Below are 21,188 nucleotides of genomic sequence, written 5' to 3' on the forward strand. Positions count from 1 at the left end.
ATGCGCTATGTCTCAAAAACAGTTTGGTCGTAACCTCTTTTAATAAAACGTTTTATAATTTTACCAAATAAATTTGGAAAATTACCATGACCCAAGATCTTACGCAGTTTGTAAACCACATCCCCATAAAACACGGGTTTAGAAATACCTTCTCGCAGAAATGTCTTTAATTTACTATTGAATTTTAAAACTAAATCAGAATTGCGATAGTAAAATTTAGCAAAATATTTACGCAATTTGTAATAACGTAATAAAGACTCGGACTTTCTGTAAACATAGAAGTTTTAGTCTTTACGTGATTACATGTGCAGACTTTGTTTCCTTGCATCACTTTCTAGAACCGTATATATTAAATTGTAACAAATTCCTCTGCCATTACTATATCAAGACACTTTCAATTTTGTGTTCAGTTACTGTAAATATCACTCAGTGCAGTTTTCCCTTCTTGACACTCTCACTTATGCTGTTAAGTACAGAGATGCATCTTTGAATTACAAAGCCCTAAGGGCTACACTCGAAAGACATAAAGTGAAAATGATTAACACCGCTGCTGATCAATACTTCCAAGCTTCTCATTTATTTTTTTAAGTGTAACATCTGTCAAAAAATAAAACTAAGGCTGTTTCCAATTTATTTAAATTTATATTTTTAATGTTTCTGTTCGTCGCCATTATTTGTATTTTGATTTGGATTTTGAAAGTGTACAATGCGTCTGGCTACATAGGCTGTATCACACTAATCCCGGTACCTTGCCAGTACTGTAAGTAGAAAAGAAAAGAATACATTTAAAAAATATATATATGACCCGGAAATAATTAGAAACTACTAGTATCCTGCAAGCAAAACAAATGGAACATGAATGAAAGGTTATTTAGCATATGACCATTTCTAAAACTGAAAAACAAAATGATTACATTTTATAAATACATATGTTTCGATAAGATGAAATATATCAAATCAATACATATCACTTGTGAAGAGCTGATAGCTCTCGACGCAGTGCAATATTTAGTGCAAATACATGTAAGTGACAATTATACGTCTTCCTTGGTTTATCAATTGCACCTTTTACCCGCATGGCCATTGCAAAACCAATTTCTCTGTTCAATCAGTTTTCTGAATGCTATGAGTTATTAAGACGTCTGAAATACAGGCAATTAGGACTTCATTTTCCTCTTGTTTTCTACCTCAATATTGTATTACTTAGTTCTCATCATCTTATTTTCTGCGGCAAAACAATATTTCAAAAGAATTACATTTAGATCACAAGTCATAGACATAATTATGTTGATGAAACAATATTGTTTGTGTGACGTTGATGCTTTATATTCTTGAAATCCTGACAAATGTATACATAATGAAACCAGATACTCATATTTCGCAGGATAAAATCAACCTGTAGGTATCGACTTTTCAACGAAAATCTAGAATGAATGTTTAAATGGAAATAATGTAGGCATTGCAACTAAAAATACAAACTTCACGTAGGCACTATCTATTTTAGATGTATTTGTAGCTACTGCTTCAAAGTACGCTGTCTGAAAAAATATTTTAGATATCATTTTCTGAGAAAGAGTTATTTGTGCTGAAAAAAAAATGATCCTGGGTAAAATATCTGGAGAAAATGGAGACAACTCCGCTAAAACTTTATTGTAGGCTTAGATGCACGTAGTATCTCACGCAAAGCAAGCACTTTTTACCTCTAGGCACGAACAAATCATGCATAATTAGTAGCAATTACTATAAACATGATAGAAATCAGCACTTTGAAAAGAAAATTATGTAAAGATGAAATCATTTACTGCCCTGGGGGGAAAGAGTGACATTTTTGTGGTGAAATTTGTCAACAAACAGACGATTATTTTTATGTTAAAACCCACAGAATTTCACAAGGTAAAATGTGTTGAGAAAGCTATTGCTGGAAAGAAATTGATCTCTGCTACCGGTATATGAGTCAACGTATGGGAAAAATATCTAGAAATTTGAGAAAATCACAGAAAACAATTTCAAGACTGTTAGATGCATGACTGTGTTATCATGTATAGCAGGTAACATACTTTTAGATAGCTTACTTTTCTTTTGCACTGGTATAACATTGACAGGATCATGATCGTCAAACGGTGATCACTCAACAATTACACTCTATAAACAAATTGTTTCCCTTGTGTAAAGAGGGTTCAGAGTAAGTCTCTATATAATGTTCTGTATGCTTTCGTTTACTGGGATTTGTGAACAAGATGATCGTGTAATATCTTATAACAGTTTCGTCATTTAAAATATAATATACTGATACTGGGTAATCTGATAGATGTAGATTTGAAATATGAGACAAGTATATTATTCCTCCGATCTTAAAACTGGTTTAAGTGTAAAGTTCTGCTGTCGAATCATCCTGTCATCTAAACGTATATCGGAAAAAAAAATCTTCCGGCACCAGTACACCAACACTTCGAGCAGTATGTATTAATTTAATAAAATAGGTGTATAACAAGTTTCTGGTTAACAAAATGCAAGCACTACATGAAATAGAATAGGTGTATTTCTGACGGTTAGACTTGTAAAAGTGATGATTATCAGTAATTTTGATTTCTTGAAAGTTGAAATTTGCTAATTTTATTGTCATCTCGAAAATTATATAAAGAAATCTTTTTCAAAGCACGTTGCTAGGCAACATTCGTGTAATCATTCAATTTGACGACGTTACGACGTTAATTTTCTAACTGTTATTTGTTTTATTGTTGGGTACCGATATATTACTGAAGAGGCCGTATTTATATATTTGTATAGCATGATAGAAGACTTACACTTTTGAAAGATTTGTTCATGTACAAAGGAAAAATAGAAGACATATACATATTTTGAACAAGTTGTCCTGTTTCGCCAGGTATATAGTATGAATATCAAACTGTTCAATAGTATATTTTGTATTATGTAGGCCATTTCGGTATCATGGCACATTGACTTTTGTAGCAAATTTCATTGTGTACTCCTGTCGCGCAAAAGTTTGAAATTTTCCTTCTGTAGATATGGTGCGCGTGCCAGCACGACAATATAACATCATTGTACGAAAACTATTTCATGTTGTGGCGTTGATGTGCATACAAGACGAAACAAAAATGTTTCATTATTTCGCTTTGGCGCGCCAGTCATGCGCCAATAAAAAAAACAACATGCGGAAACCTTAAAAAATTAGAGCGTTGCCGCTTACACAAGGATAACACAGTGGAATTTTCTAAATCAGCCACCATTACAATTATCCGAGCAGTGTACAAATAGCTTTTGCCGTTTTTACATTAAAATATACGTGAACGGAATGGAAAAAGTTTAACCAACGTTTGGTACTCCCTGCGTTTCTAACGCTTTTTATGGCTAAGTATGGTACACGTTTTCAAGCTAGATTACGAAACTACATTCACATTCGATATTGAATTCAGAATTCACAAATTGTTAACCGAAATAACTTAACGTAGTATATGTCAGGTATTTTTACCTGCATAACACTGCCTTATCGTTGGTAAGAGCAAAACACTCGTAAAATACGGTATTGCTAAACAAATTAAGAAATTTAATTTCTTTTTCTAAAAAACATTTCGTCCAAAAAGATCAATTCAATGAAAACATAATTGCGATATCTTAAAATGAAAATAGTCAACCGCAGGGAATATTTTGCATGTTAATGGGAGCTTATGTGATAGTTTTGTATCTAGAGAAGAATGAGTTCCACTATTGTGCAAAAAGGAAACTATAAAACAACTGATTTGATTTTAAGGTTATTTAAGCGGTGATGAGGCAAATTATGAATTCAAAGCAATATATTATAATGTGTTTAGACAGAAGTTATAAAAACGATAGCACCTCAAATATCAATCTAGATTAATACGTAGATAAAAATAATTTAGCTGAATACAGTTCACTGATATTTGCAACAAAACGTTTCTAAATATATTATGTTTCTTAAAATATGTAGCTTGCAATGGTGGCCAAATAAATCGAGATATTTTTGTCTTCCAGAATACTCCAGTAACGCTGTCTGGTCAAGGAATAAGTTACTACAGTAATACATCTTACGGACATTATCAGACCGAAATAAATTTAATTTTTATTTATTTATTATGACAGTATCAAAATTAAATGCAATTCTTCGTTCAAAAACGCAACTGTTCTATGTATCATGCATCTGTTGCCATATAAAACAAACTCCATAACTCAGCAGAGGCATTTGTCTACAATGCAACAGCGGAATTATAATGAATATTGTCCTTTCAAATAATTGAACGAAAAAAATAAATATTTATCTCAAACCCCAACCAGTGTACACTAAAGACTATGTGTATTGTAAAACAAGTATCAATCATTATTGTCGTGTAAATGTGGAAAGCTGCAGTTGCTCACCCATATGAGAGTCGTAGGAGCGGTGTGTAAAAGGTGTTTTGCTAGGTATAGTTAGATATTTATTGCACGGAAATATGTATGACGCATTTTACAGCTTACTGTAAAAACATAATTGCTGACAAACTGTTATGGCATTGTATAGGTACATGTATTACAATTGATATCTTAATTATAGCGACTTTTCTAATAATGTACTGCCTGAGTCACATTCAGTCTTCTAAAATAGTAATTACAATAGGTGAACAGGGCATTAAATTTATATGAATTAGTTCTCCAATCAGAGTACTTATTATTAACATAGCGTGGAAAAAATGTGATAGAAATCATGCGGTTTTTGTGATAGATCATAACTGTTACGCATTGTCAGCTTGAAGAACTGACCATAGGATTCCATAAAGAATATTTCCTGTGAAGAGACGACACAAATCGAAAATGTTTCTTGTCAGCCCAGTGACACTTCACAATATTTATAAGAAAACGTGAAGTCTGGCGAGACGCTTAGGCCGACATTTGCACCATAGAACCACTTTCTCTTAATTATCCATTCATTTGTCTGATATTATCGCCACGGCGATGTATGTTTAGTGCTTCGTATTCGTTCTAGGTGTTTACGAGACTCCTGTGATTGCGTATTTCTATTGATAGATAATAATTCAAAAACAGACACAAGTCAAAATCAGAATAATACTGACTATATCAGCATGACACGTCCGGAAACTCAGTACTGTTGCCTGTAGTCGTACAGCATCGCTTGAAATATTCTGTAAGATCGCTACACTTTGTTAACTGCTAAGTAAACTTAGATCATTCACAACCAATACCATCGAGGTAATAACCATAACCTCCTCCGCATTTCTTTATTATTTTAATATATTTTATTTACCAATGACAATAGTCTTCAAAAATATGAATTTACAGATGCTCACTTTAACCCTTTTGAAGGTGTTAATAGATAACTTGTTGATATAAAACAATGTAATGCCAGATTCAGAAAAATCACAGAGTCCGTTTGGCAAAGTATTTGAGATATATGACAAACTGTTAATAACAATAAAAACATAATCGGGATTATTTGTTTCTGCAAATTTGGACAGTTAGCAAACAAAACAAAAACTAAATTCTCTCAAAATTTTCTGATTTCAAAGTGTACTTATTTGTTATTGATGCCACAAGTTGAAGGTAGACAAAAGCTGTGATAACATTCTCAATAGGAATTGAAAATATAAATATGTTTTACCAGGAGGCATATTCATACATTTGAACACACAAAAAAAAAACAAGGGAAACAATTTGTTCCGAAAACTTTGAAAGGATCACATATTTTTCAGGTACATGTAACCGAAGAATAAGTCAATATATTCGATGGATGTATCGAGCAATACTAAAAGCACACCCTTACATGGACTCCAGTGTTCTCAGTGTCTAGGTTGCAAACTTATATTATTACGTCATATAAATTCTGCCATTATATTGCTTTGTTTTGTTCAAGGGGACTCCGTGGCCGAGTGGTTAAGGTCGCCGAGTTCAAATCACTTGACCCTCATCGATGTGGATTCGAGTCTCACTCGGGGCGTTGAATTCTTCACGTGAGGAAGCCATCCAGCTTGCTTACGGAAGGTCGGTGGTTCTACCCAGGTGCCCGCTCTTGACAAAATAAGGCACGAAGGGACACCTTGGGTCTTCCTACACGATCAAAGCTGGGAAGTCGCCATATGGCCTGTAATTGTGTCGGTGCGACGTTAAACCCAACAAAATAAATTGTTTTGTTCAATGCTTTCTAAAAGGATATTTTTTACCAAATTAGTTTGAGATTAACTGATGATGCCACTTGAAACAACAGTTCCAAGACGTTAAAAGAGATTTGTGGTTAAATGACTGAAGGACAGTGTTTTAGGAAGTAAACGAAACAATTGATAATGCTGAATTTTTACATAAGAAAGATAAATAAAGCTTTCATGTCTGTGTAACCACAAAAACACACGAACAAATGCATTTTGTTGCCTGAGGTATTAGATGAAATGCCCTTATTCATTTACTCTTATCATATATACAATATTAGAATCTAGTGTTCAGCAGTTCCCGAGGTAGCTCCACTGTCATTGGTTCCGCGGTAGATTATGTGATGATAACATTCAATATAAAGTCAAGATACATTAAATAAACGTCGTATGACTTTATAACTAAATCATGTAGTCTGATGAGATACTTCTGTCGATATTTGCACCATAAACCAGTTCAGCTTCATTTACGTTCATTATGTTTATGTAATAATCGCCATACCAACACATTTGAGTGGTGTCACTTCCGGTTTAGAGAGTTAACAAAACTTCTTGGAAATAGTAAACAGTGTATTTCTTCCTTAGATCATTCCTCCATGCATAAACAAAGCCTTATGTTGATTAAAGTTAGATCCCTGGTCATAAATATATTAGTGCTGACAATTTCAACATGGTTAGAATTAGCGATTCCGATTTTGCGTGACCAGTGAGCGTTACATTATAGAAATAATAACTCTGATAAATATGCAAAGAGTGAATCCTGATATTTACATCCCGCGGGGTATTTTCACAATGAATATTTTATTGGAAATTACATATGTCTGTTTGCACAGCGATTAATTTGCATTACAGTCTGGTATGGCAAGGCTTGAACTTTCATACATTTTATATAGCCACTATTTAAGACATAAGATATTTCAACAGTGATTTGTAGTCGAATGTGATTTTTTGGAGTTAAGATGCAAAGGAATTATATAACGAGGGCGCAAATCGAGAGATGTAATAATTCGCATCATAACGGAAAACAATGATTTTATTCAAGCACAAATTCCTGTTTTGACTCTAACACTGTGTCCACATCTTAAAGATATCCACCCACAATTTGCCTGTTTTTTTGTCTTTATCGCTTGCAATTCGCCGCTGTCACGCTTGACCCTATGACATAATTACTTATTTGTTGAAGAGAAAATTTAAATCGGCTCACGTTAGAATAAAAAATATGTTAGATATTCGTATTATATACTAGATATTTAATATTTTTAAAATTATAGAGGTATTTAACAGTCACAACATTCTGTTATAAATCAAGTATATTAAGGGAAGAATATAAACATGAAGGACTAGTCCAGTAATGTTTTGAGAATGAGGTACAAGTCAATGTTTAAAAATTTGTACGTTGGGAGTTAAAAACGCATATGACTTGTTCTTTAAACTTATATCAGTTAAAAGCGATATAGAAGAAACAATATAACTAGCATGTTTCTGCTACCTGACATCATCTAGTCATTAAAACCCGACATAAACAATGCTCTTTCTATTGTGGTAGTCAGGTATGCTCTATTTTCCAAGAAATTTCATAACACATACAATCATGCAAAGAACTCCGTCATAATGTTACTTCTGAATTACTGAAGAAACATAAATTGTAGAGTCTGTTCTGTTGTCAGCCATAAAAACGTCTTATATACCCTAAGATGTATGTAAACATCTGGACCACCTAAAACATTTTCGTTATTTGTTAGCACGATACAACTACAGATTAAAAATGAGTAAGATTGTTATCACTACACGTAATTGAGTATGTTGTTTGAAGTTCAGTCAAAGGATAGAAAACAACGATTGAATCAGACACATTGACGACTGTGTATTTGACTAAATTTCATCCGAGAAACAGTTTTAAATAGGTTGAAGTGGTAAGTCGGTTTATATCTTTTTTTTCAGTGATCTCAAAAGATACGATGTTATAGTCATTTAAAACGAGTCATTCAAACATGTTTCTTTTAATATTCTTTCTGAGATTTTGTCAAATCGATCATTTCATTTTAGTGTTTTGTCTACTTTCCCAACTTAACAACGGACATGTTCAAACCTTTCCACCATATATTCATGGAAACATTGAGCACATCAAATGGGCACAGCAAACATGTAGCTTCAACTGTCCATCCACGAGAGCCTTTCATTTACATATGAATAGTTGGACTGGTTAAATACTCACCTGGGAAAGGGTACGTTAATTAGGAGCATTAAAACGTTGGGTTACATTGACGCATCTAAATGCAATGAAATGAACCGTCATTTGGTATTGTATTTGATTTACTGAATTATTTCTGCTGAACCATACCTGTCCAGAGGAGCATACACAAAAGTGAAAAGTGAAAACTGTCATAGGATTTTGCTGAAATGCTGATTTTGCTGAAATGAGATGGACCGCCTTAAAAATCGTTTGTAGTTTACCAGCCTGAATTATACATGCATGAAATAGTGAAGGCATTTTCTATTTCAATTGATGAATACATAGCAATGGAGGGTCCAGTATCCACAAAGGCTGGAACTTGTAAATGTTATTATCTATTTTCTTAAAATAGAAATAGATTGTAAATGAGACGTGCTAATTTCAAAGACAATTTATTTTCTTCTCTGAAATTGTAATAGATACTAATCTCTTTAAATCACGCTTACTGCGACGTTGCTAGGCAACCTTCATGCAATCATTCATCTTATACTTAAATGTAACAAATTTTGATGGTAATTTAACAAATAGTATTGATTTTCCTTGTTGAGTAATGGTTTATAATTGCAATAGCCGTATTGATAAATCATTTTGTATACATAATGGAAGACTTGCATTGTTCCAAACTTTGTTAAAGGTATCTTAGAATAGGATACTGGCGGTAATAATTTGTTTCTTAGTGTTTCCCCTCATTAAGTCAGAAAAATAGTTAAGAATGACTGGAAAATGATCCTTCAGGATGAGTCTAAAAGTAGTACAAAAAGGACCTCATTATTTATCATAAAAGCGGGCTAACAACAGTGGTTATGTAAAATAATTTGTCTTGTCAGAACGAAAGAATAAATAATCATTGAATGAGTAATTTCCATTGCCCGTTGATAAAACCATATGTTCACCAGAAAAATTTAAAGCAGTTTTCATTTGTGAACGTACCTCCGTTGTTACTGCACATCTTTTTCCTGTTGTGAAAACCTATTTGTCAGACATTTCTGTTATTCCTCATATTCCCAATGTATCAATTTATATGAGTATCTTTTGAATATGTCAAGTTACAAAAAAATGCTTTCATAGTTAATACGCGAATGAAAGTACATTCATTACATCAATATTAGCATAACTACAGTCCGAGGTAAACAGGGTCAGAGTTAGTCCACAATACTACGTTTTTACGACAATTTGGATGTGCGTAAATCATGGGTTATCATCATGTTATCATGAGGAAATTTGCAAACACTTCACTTTCTTGAATGTAATAACGTATTTTGTTATCTGAAATAATGCAGAACAGGTTGAGATTTCCAGTGTACAGACACAGCTGAAGACTGTGTTATTAAAACGCAAACATTACAAAAAGGAAACGACAAATGTCTGATTCGAACGTACTTCCAGAGAGACTGAAACTGCTCGTTATCTCCAGCTATGAGGGAAAATATAATTTTTGATCAAGTATCACACTTGTTTATTAAACCATATTACATCAATGTAAAGTTACCGACAAACGCAGTAAAATCATTTTTACCCGGATATTTTATTCACAAGATAAAAAACGTCAAACTATGTGTCCTTTTTTACAGTTGTCTTCATCAAAATGACCAACGTCTTGTATAAGTTAAGAAAGGGCAAAATAATGTGTTTTGACCACTGTCTGTTTTTAATAAAAATGACAATACCTGAATATCAATTAATAATATATAAGGAAAAAACTTTGCGTGTTATTGTTAGAAAAACACATTTGATATACTTTCTTTCATAATATGCCATTTAGTGAATATCTATTTTTGCAGCCTGTTACGGAAAACTACGGATTTAACTTTATTATTGACATTCTAAATACTTTATAGCAAGAATATAGTCTTTTTCGAAAAGTTTTTTTTTCATAAATTTTAATAAATAAAGTTCCGAAATAGTCTCTATTGATTTACTGTGATGCGTCATGTGCTTTTCATGGCTTAAGGGGAGTTGCACATTTTGTTGACCCGTTCAAATAGAGATTGCAACTGTTACTGATTGCGTCCTATGTTTCAAAAAGTATGCTTACATGGATATATTATTTCTTATCTGAGACGTCTGAAACTTGAAGGAAGAGACCACATTCGCATTCAAATATTGACATTAAAATAATCATTATGAAGTATTGCTTTAATTGATAACCCTTACTCTGCTAAATTCTATAATGAACTATCCATCATCCAATTTGGACGGTACCATTAACTATTAAAAGGGGTGCTTACCAAAAAGATACTGACTGAATAGGGAACAGTGCAGATCATGATCAGACTGCACTGATGTGCAGGCTGATCATGATCTACACTGGTCGCAAATGCAGAACCAATCGTGTCCAGCATGGTAAACGTTAAAGGCCAGATTGAATTTAAATTTATTCACCAGGTTGAGTAATGATTTTTTTTTTTAATTTTCGATATAAATGACTCAAGTGTAAGCATTTATTTTGGTATTTTACTTGTTCCATATGATTTTCATTTTATTTTCCATTTGCATAAAGCTACAGAATTATGTTTTTAGAAACAACAAGATGATGTTTCTGAAAACATTAAAGAAGTTTTAAGATTATCCAGAAACACTTTATCACATAAAGCAATTCCATGAATTCCCTATTGCGGAATAAAAATGACGAATGTTTATCTAATAGTCTACCGGGGGAATCTTTTACGCATTCCACTCACATCAATTTAAGTTTTTGTGGTATTATTGTATGGAAATGAACCACTTCATATCAAAATAATTGACAAGAGAATAGTTTCAATCTTTTAACAAATGGGTAAATATAAAACAACGGAGTCAATTGTGTCTGAATTATGAAATATTGGAATTAAAAGAATGTGCATTTTCTTGAAATTCAATATTATTGCTCTAATTTTCGGATGCATTTCATATGCAAATCATTCGTGTACTTGGTCTTCCAAGCACTAACTGGTAAGCTTACGAGCATACATAGCATTACCTTTTCCGACAATATGAAAAAAATATTATTGGCGTATTTTGTATTATATTGTCATTTTAAAAGATTGAAGAAATAAACACGTATAGATCATCCAAACTTCACCTAGCAAACATACATGCACAGCCAGTAATTCAAAAGTTCTAAAAGAGAGAAAACACTAAGACCGCATAATGGATAAAACTAACTAAGTACAAGCAGTGGGTAAAACTAGCCAAAAAAAAAAAGAAAGAAAAACAATCAGCAACGAATAATACATCCAATAATCTAATACAACAAAGGATAAAACCAAAAAGAACCCAAAATGGATAAAACAACCAAGAACCTACAACTGATAAAAGTATCTGTGCTGCAATATTCTGTCCAGATCTATTATTTTCTTTATTTAGACCAAGAATGTATGTCTGGTGGATTTAAGAATTAAATATAAAAACAATACAACTGACAGTTATATATAGATAGATTAATACTTTTTTTACGATAGCCATATCGTCATTTAAATAATTTTTTGATCATAGTTCAGTATTTTAGAAATATCATTTACTAATTATAATCTTAATTCCGGGGTAAGTTTAGGATTATGTAAAAAAGATTACTACATAGTCTTGTCAAATCATGTTTTGCTTGAACAAGCCATTAAATGACATTAAATATTTCTTAAATGTGAACAATAAAAAACCAAAAAACAACAAAAAAAAAAAAAAACAAAAAAACAACAAGAAAATAACATTGTCGACTAGGCGTTTAGACGCTACTGTTGGCAACGCTTTTGTACGTTTAAATAGATGTATTGAGATACAGTTGATAAATTCAAATAATAGTAGACGAAATTACTTTTGCAAATAAAGATAAAATCATCATAAATCAATCAGATCACATGACACGTAATTTCCATAAAGACTAGCTTATTAAATGTATTTTCTTTATTTATGACTTTGCCATAAAGACTTGTCCTTTATCAAGTCAAATAAGACCGATGCATCACATCAGGAAGAATATTGATTATATGCAGAAATGATAATACATGGAAAAGGTTAGAGAAGATTCCCTTATGTCAAATTGTGAATTGAATATGAATAAAAAGCGCTATAATATATAATTTTAACTTTCCATCATTTTATTTGAAAGCTATATGAAAAATATAATTTGTTCTGTGCTTGTCAGTAGAAAATCCCATCTGTTGCAAAGATGGAATATTACAAAAATGTATGTGTGAATATATTCCGATAAATTTGACTTAATGTTCATTTATTGGAAATTCTATAATATTAACTATCGATACACACATACAAAATAGGAATTTCGTTCACACAATGATAGACAAAGTTGTTTGGTTTTTGTGAAAATAGTTCTCGATGTTAGTTATTTTTTTTACGTTGCTCCATTTCTGAGATATAAATCGTGACAACATAAATATGCGTTCATCATGAAAGCAGATTCAATAACCATTATAAGATAAGTCTTGAAAGTTTGATGAGCTATTCCTAAAAATGTATAATTTCAAAGGACTAGAACGTCTTCCAGTGGAAACGATTGCCAGTGATGCATTTGTAATACATGAAGAAAGAACTTCGGGTTATTCATAAGACGCTCTATGATGAAATAATAATTGTTGCCCGTGAAAGTGCAAGTTTTGCATTATTTTCAAAAATCACATATCAACTGAAGGTGTATCAAAATCATTCAAGCAACTGTAGCTTATGACGTATTTGCACCAGTTTCAGAAATCCACTTTCAAGTGACGATTCAAGGGAATGTTTACGGATTAAGTTGCTCACAGTTATAAAAACAAAGTAAAAGATGAGTCTCGCTGCTTCCATAAATCATAATTTACGTAGTCGTTCAGTTTAATCATGGAGCTGTAAATGAAATTAACGACAGCGGTGAACCAGTTTCTCAGTAGTGTTGCTTTAATTAAAATTGAAAGTTAATGCTATGTTATTGCGTCGATAAAATAAATATCCGAGATTTTAATCACAAATTGCATCTCTGTTATTTATAGTATCGTACTACAATTAGTATACTGAATGCACTTTAGGTATTTTATTTTGACAGTGTTGTATAGAAAACTGCTTCATAATTTACTTTTGATTAAACAAACACACGATAAACTGATAGTCTACAAATTGTATAAACTTTGCACAACTTATGTTAACGACATCCGCTGATTTTGCTTCTTGCTGTCTGACCAGTACTCGGGTCTCGTCAATGAAATATGGAGACCGCAGACATTTCCACACCGTCATGGATTCGAACGAACGACCCCCTGATTAGTTATGCCTCAAACTCAATATTTTAGATACTGTCATTAAACAAGAAGTTACAAGTGTGTTGCAACAGTAATTACAAAGCTATTTTGTAATACATTAAATGCAAAACTTCGATCACTTAAATTTAAGAGTTAATTTCACCAAGAGATAACTGCAAACCATGAGACTCAGTATGATTAGAAAGCAAATAGTTTCCACCATTCCAAATATGTTTACGAAAAACATAATATATGTACATTTTTATGGGTTAAGTGTCAATGGTAAAGAGAGTTTATTTTTCCTTTTTGAGAAAATATTTACCTTGAAATCAAATATGTGTTTTACATATATGATTTACGCATGAATCATGCACATAATGATGGGAAAAATGAAAATATCATATGGATAACTAAACCACCACTATCGATAAGCAAAAATATATAAACACACAAAAATATAGTTAATATTATAATGCTTTATTGTGAAGTCATTCTAACTGCTATGCTTCAGTACGTAGTTCAACAGCAATATACGAAATCAAACGTATCGGATACGGCAATAGATATCTCAAGACACATACTACGTACAATGTTAACATATATCCGTATTTACTACGTCTTCATACGTCTTATTATAGGTGTTGGTAAGTATTGCTTAGTATCACATCGTATTAGTACATATTACTACGAGTGGCTGCGTTTTACTTTTTTAGTGTTTTTTTGGTATGTACTGCCTGGTATCTGTTGATATTAGTACGTATTACTACTCGTGGCTACGTCTTACTACGTCTTTTTGGAAGGTAGTGGGGGTAGGGTAGGGTGTTTGACTCAACCTAGTGGTCCTTAGTGAAAACTTACTAAATCGTAGTAAAACGTAACAAATCGTGGCAAGCATCTAGTAAATTGTACTCATTCGTAGTGGAAATGTGACACTGAATCGCTTTGTTAACCGGCTTTTTGCATGTTAGACTAGGCAATACGTAGTAAATTGTAGTTGAAACTAAGAAGAAAGGTAAGAAAACATAATATCCCTAAAATAGAAGAAAAAATATCAACCTGGCTCGTAATGCCTGATATTGTGACTAGGAATAAATTTCATTAAAGAAAAAAGTAATAATCACAAAAGCGCATTCAGAAGAAATACAAAATGCCACTTAGTTAAGCGTATTTATTGGAATGGATATATAGGAAATTGTGTGTTATCTTTCAAAATATGTACACAGCGCAACTGAAGTTTCCCTCGATTGAATACACTACTGTCTACGGTGAGCACGTATATTTTACCTTTACTTGATACATACAACATTATATTAATCTGCTCTTTAAAGCCTCAGCGGATGCAACAACAAGCGTTCTTTATTTAACAATAATTTATTAGTCTTAACATATGTCGCCGTAGTTCTCATGTTAATCTATGTCACATCTTTAAAGAAATTCCAAGAGACTGTACTATTTAGTAGCATAATCATGTTTTCATTTAAACGATGCTTTAGTTTTGATAATCAAGTTTGTTTTCTTACAAATGATGGCATATTTTCGTTTCTTTAAATTTAGTTTGTCGTAAAGCTCCTTGACAACAGTTTTGCATCAACAGGTTGTAAATAAATCCAAAAGAAGATCCCTTTTGTGATCATATTTTAAATTCATACAAACAATAAACCAACGAAACATGGTGTTTCTAAAGAAATTTAGAAAAAATACAATAGATTTACAAGATACACTTCATAATTCTCAGAGGCGAAATTTCTGAAACTTCAAATTGCAGTTGTGATGCATGTTATCTCATAGCGTACCCGTGGGAATTCTCGTATCATTGAAGCTTGGTGAGATATATAGTTATATAGTGCTGAATACTCTTCGCATATAATAATTAATGGGGAAACATTTAGGAAATAAAAAGGTATTAAAACTGAAACCTTTTAATTTCATACACTCATGTTTAAATTCATATCCATTTGACGCATCTGTTCGAATGCTTAGATGTCGGCATTAGAAACTAAATCAGTATAGTCATTACCCATTCAAACATGTAAGTTGCCTTTGAATCAAATAACATCTAATATAAAGAAGCATCTTAGGTAAACATTTGGAAGTACAAATCGCTTCAAGACTCCATTAAATTGAGTGTATATACAGCCTAGTGAAAAATATCTTGAACGATTCTTGATAAGGGACATGTAATTTGATTTAATCGTGCAGTGTATATAACGTTTAATTTTCAATCTGATTCTAGAAATAAGCTTACACCTAAATGATAATTTATTTAATATTTAGAAGTAGATAACGTTCCTAATTCTCTAAATATGTGTTTTGTGTTCTATGCAGACTTGTTTTTGGTAAAATATTTAGAAAACCTTCAACCTGCACCCAGTTGCAGTGCGTAATACACACGAGCAATTGCAACTCAGACATGTAAAAAATCAACATTTGTATTCATTAACAGTTATCGGATGAAACATGAATAACAAACTAGACGGCTCAAGTCTTCGACTTTTGCCTCGAACACACAACAGGAGTCACCGGTAGAAATGATCAAATGACGAATCAGCGTGATTTCCCAGATTTCTGTTGAAAGATTACTGTTTTGACGACATACTAAGGTTGGAAATTTACAGCCCAACGTAATTACCCTTTCAATTTCTGGCCAATTTTTAATGATTTAGTCTTCACACCAACGTATATGAATGGTCATGTATCCGGTTAGCGACAGTTTAAGAGACCTCAGGGAAATACATCATTGATGGTATCTCTCAGTACATCATTTGTTCCGCGTCGCAAATGGTTGTAGAAAATTAATCTTAGATCCCAAATCATAAATAAAGTCGCATGGACAGACACCCACTGTTAATAGGCTATACATTCCTACTTTACGTGACCAAAATGAGTTATATCTTAGAACCACTGATAAATATACGTAAAGGTTTTAGCGGTGTGTGGCTCTGGCTGTGTTTGCTGTCCTCTATTCTTCCACGACATCTACTCTAACATATTAATTGTTGCAATGTTCAGAATAGTCTTTAACTTTAATATAGTATTGGATATAAGAGTCATAATTTATTTTCACAGGCATTTGGCAGCTGAAACTAGAAACGAATAAAAACATCTGTAATATATAGAAATATATTTCATATTCTGTTTTCCTATTCTTTTTGTATTCTGTTGATGAATAAAAGCCATGCCAACTAAACAAGAAAAAGGCTGTTAACATCATGCCGTTTTGCGGCATTTGCATATGTATGAATAAAAAACAAAATATATCGTAGCTATCAGTTTTACAAAGTAATGAATAAAAGTTTCTGTCAATAATTATTCGTTAAATCCGCCATTATATCTGATTAATCAAACACGTATTACAAGTAGTTACAGAAGTACTTTATGAATGTAAGATATGGTGGTATTTACTGGTTTTTGGTTTTGAAGAATGATGTTTTATAACAGAAAATAATACATTTTCAAACAGCACTGAAACATGAGAAGTACTAGTCCTATCTTTATTATTAAATATAACTGCATGTTTGCCTTAATGTAAAGGTTACTGTAATTTTTGTTCTCTCATGAAAGAAGTCACTCTGTTATTTGTTGCCCCAATACATTAATTCAATGTTCATACGCTTATTCACGTACATGTGAAGCTGTTAGTAATGTAACATCATTGCAAAACAATGTAATCCCAGCAGTGCATGTTGTTACCGCGATAACATAAATAAATATGCAATTTATTTCTCATGTAACTGTTACATGCGTGAATGTTTAATGATATTATTATTCACAGTTCTGGCATATATCTCATAATATAATAATAACAGATACGTTGATATCCCATTTGCCTAAATTTCAGAAACTTCATTCCCTTACAATGTTATACCTAGTCGTTGCAGCTACCGAAGTATTACATGTAGACTGAAATATCACAATTATAGAATGCAGCATAACAACAGAAACAAAAAAAAAAGCGCACAGACTAACAAACGTTTCACCGGAATGCACAAATTATCCGCTAAATGTCACTTTTCTTAAGTAAAGACTACACCTAAAATGGAGCCTTGGAATAAGGACTGTCACAGAAAAAATAGATCGTAGCACACAGATTTGTTCCTGTTTTAGGAGTGTGTAAGCTGTTTTGACAATGATTTTTCCAACTTAAAATTTGACGAAACACAGTATCTATAATTTTTTATTTTAAGGACTTTTTTTTTTTACATAATTTGTCATTTTGCATTTTTTCCTTTTTTAAATTATATTCCGATGACCCATATATTCATCACTTAGGTAGTTCTGTACGTTTGATAAACCGGAAGTGATGGCGTAGCGTTTTTTATCGGGTTAACGTAGAATAAAGCCTGGATTCGGCGTACGGAAATGATAATCATTTTATGAATTAATAGCAGCCTGTGAGTAAATTTATTAACATGGCACTGTTACTATCTTTCTTAATTTAAAATGTGATATTAAAACATCTGACACGTTAAATAATTAAAAACACTGTCTTTAGAATTAGCGTGTAGGTAGGTTTACTTTAATCATGGCCAAATATCGCAAAAATAAGTACACGGACCTATACATTTTATTTCACCATATCATAGGCCATATGTTTATTGTTTATTTACGTCTGTGAGAAGTTTCATTAAAATCTACATGCTTGTGGAAAAATTTTTATTCGCGAAAATGTTTTGAAAGTTGCGATTTTCCCATAGACTCCGATTATGAAAAATTGCGTGAGGTCCACATTTTTCAAATCAGTCTAGCACAAAATCAAGCACACGATCCTATCTTTTTTAATTGCTGAAGTTTCTTAGTATATTCCGAAGTTTTGAAAAATAAGAGTTTAATCAAATTCTACATTGTAGAAAAATTTTCGATCCGAACGTGCAGAACTACCTTAATTGGAATTGCTTGAAGTCGTTTTAATTCAAAAAACTGGATTTAAAATGCCGACAGTATATCTAAAATTGTATGTGTTTATATTGTTCGTTCATATATTAAATAATCTTATGCTTAACCATCTGAAAAAAAAAAACAAATTAGGCAACACTTGTTTGATCCTCCTTGATCTAAACAATGTTCTCTAATTGCCCATTTAATAAGACAATAATTAACATGATAGTATATCACATTTCCATTAGACTCCGAGGGTGGGTAATACAGAAACCTTTTCGTCAGAAATGATGTTTTTTTTCCCCAGTCAGCCATTTTGAACACTAAAAGCTTTAAAATTTCAAGTTTGAATTTCTTTGTGGATTGGTTGTTATAAATCATTCAAGATATACGACATTTCCATGTCATACTTTAAAAAGAATATTTTTCATGGGCCATATTTTTACAAAGGGATAAATACAGTTTTTGCCTTAAAATTGCCAGATGTATAAATATTCACAAAGTTCAAACTACCATCACCGGAGACCCATTAAAACGATGTACATCTATCTGAAATTTGCGTTATTGAATCCGCACCCGGATTTGCTGGATCAAACAGAAGAGTACATTTTAACATAATATGATTAAGGGGAAAATGAGGTGGAAATGAAATACAACTATGTTTTATATTGTATATTATGTTACTATAACGACTGTGACATCCTTTTGTTAAATGCATAAAAATATGAACAATACTAGTTGGATCGGCAATGAATGCCAATAATCAATTCACTTGAAGTAGATTTTCTTGTACCTCCGAGTTATTAAGTATATTTACCAGGTGCTTGCAAAAGCTAGTCTAATAACGGAATTAGATAAACTTGATAAAATGTCACCTGGCTGCATATACAGCAATCGCAAAACGTACGAGTACAGTATAATACTGATACATGTATTCGGAATTCTTGATACTCTTATTTAATAGTTTTATAAAATCCTATTCATTTGTCACATTCGGAGTCAACATGATGATCTGACAACAGATGTGCAATTACTCCCATGGGAAATTATATAGGAAACATATTGAAAGACGTCTGGTCCATAAAGTAATTACACTTACGGGCAAGAAGTGGCTATTTTCCATGGATAACCTCACACAAACGAATAAATTACTTGCCACTAGATGTGCGACTGGTCACATAACTGGCTTTAAAGACGTACTGTCAGAATGTGTACTTTTATAGCGCAAATGCCAACTTATATTTTTCACGTCTACTGGGTACATTTTTTATTTTTCGTAGAAAAATTATTTGCATCATGCAGTCAATGCCATCTGTATTTAGTGTCTTCTTCATGTGTTAAAAATAAATCACAGTCACACTAACTGAACTGACCGTTGAAACTTTATATAAAATGTTTAATGTTGTAAGATGCTGGTTTTATTATCTTAGGAAGGAATCGAACTCTTTACATTTTCATTCGTGAATAAGCTTTTTAAAAGCATAGAATACAGAAGCTGCGAATCTGTAGTGACTTATTGGGTTCCAGACACATGCCACAAGTCATTTCTGTGACAAATACACTAATTAAGCTTCATTTTCAGACATGTTCCATGGCAAATGACACAAAATCGGAACTGGAAATCAGCATTAAGATTCCACGCGGGATAAGTTTTACATTTCTGTTTCTAAAAATGTGCCATAATTCCTGATCTATTAGAGACAGACATAAATGATGTTTATCGTTCAGACATGATTTGTGTTTTATATCTAGACAAGGAGACCATGGTGTCAACTAATGCCAACTCTGTTCCTGAATAAGGTGTGAAACGCAATCGGTAGGCTTTCGATGTTGGTACAATTTGTTTTGTTTCTTTGGAGGAAGCGTTATGGTTTATTCTCAAACAAATCAAATATCCACTATAACAAATGTACAATTATAAACAGATCAGCTAGTGGTATTCATTCACAGATTGTATAAACCGCACTTACATTTGCTCGTATTTGCATTTTTTGTCATTTACTTCCAGTTCAATAACAGCAGTAACCCTCCACGACCCTGCATTGTTCAAGCACTGCAGGATATCTTATCATTCATTCGAAGACAAAGATGTAATACTTTAATATATACTGACGACGCAGAGTGTCAGTCGTTTGTCGGAAACAATTTATCCTACATTTAACCTAAATAAATGCGGATTTCCAAGAAGTTTTTTATTACAGTTTCTTGGTACATGCAATTGCAAAGGAGACTGATGAGCAAAACCAATTTATATTAACTGTAATTCCCAACAAATAAGTCCAGCTATTCTGAACAAGTGTTCTGAAATGACTTGTGTACGGTACTTCAAAAGAAAACGATATTTTCTAAGGTTGCAATTGTTAAAACAGAGGACACTCAATCTGTGTATGGACTTACCGGATTTGTTTTCTTTATCGCATGTGTAAGAAATATTTCCATTACAAATTTGGAAATGGTGCGTTGAATACTTATAAACTACTTACTAGTATTATTTTGAACTGGAATCAAAACTAGTCAAGCCAGGAATTTATAAATGATAAACTGTTAAAACATCCTTTTAGATAATTATGCCTTTTCCAACAGTATAATATAACATAAACGTACCATGGTCACATAACTAATTATCAGAACACATATTTGAGTGAGAATGAACAATCATGGACACATTCATTCAATATAGCTTATTACATGTGTTATAATAGATGT

Source organism: Mercenaria mercenaria, chromosome 1 (genome assembly GCF_021730395.1).
Source record: "Mercenaria mercenaria strain notata chromosome 1, MADL_Memer_1, whole genome shotgun sequence".
Taxonomy (NCBI): Eukaryota; Metazoa; Mollusca; class Bivalvia; order Venerida; family Veneridae; genus Mercenaria; species Mercenaria mercenaria.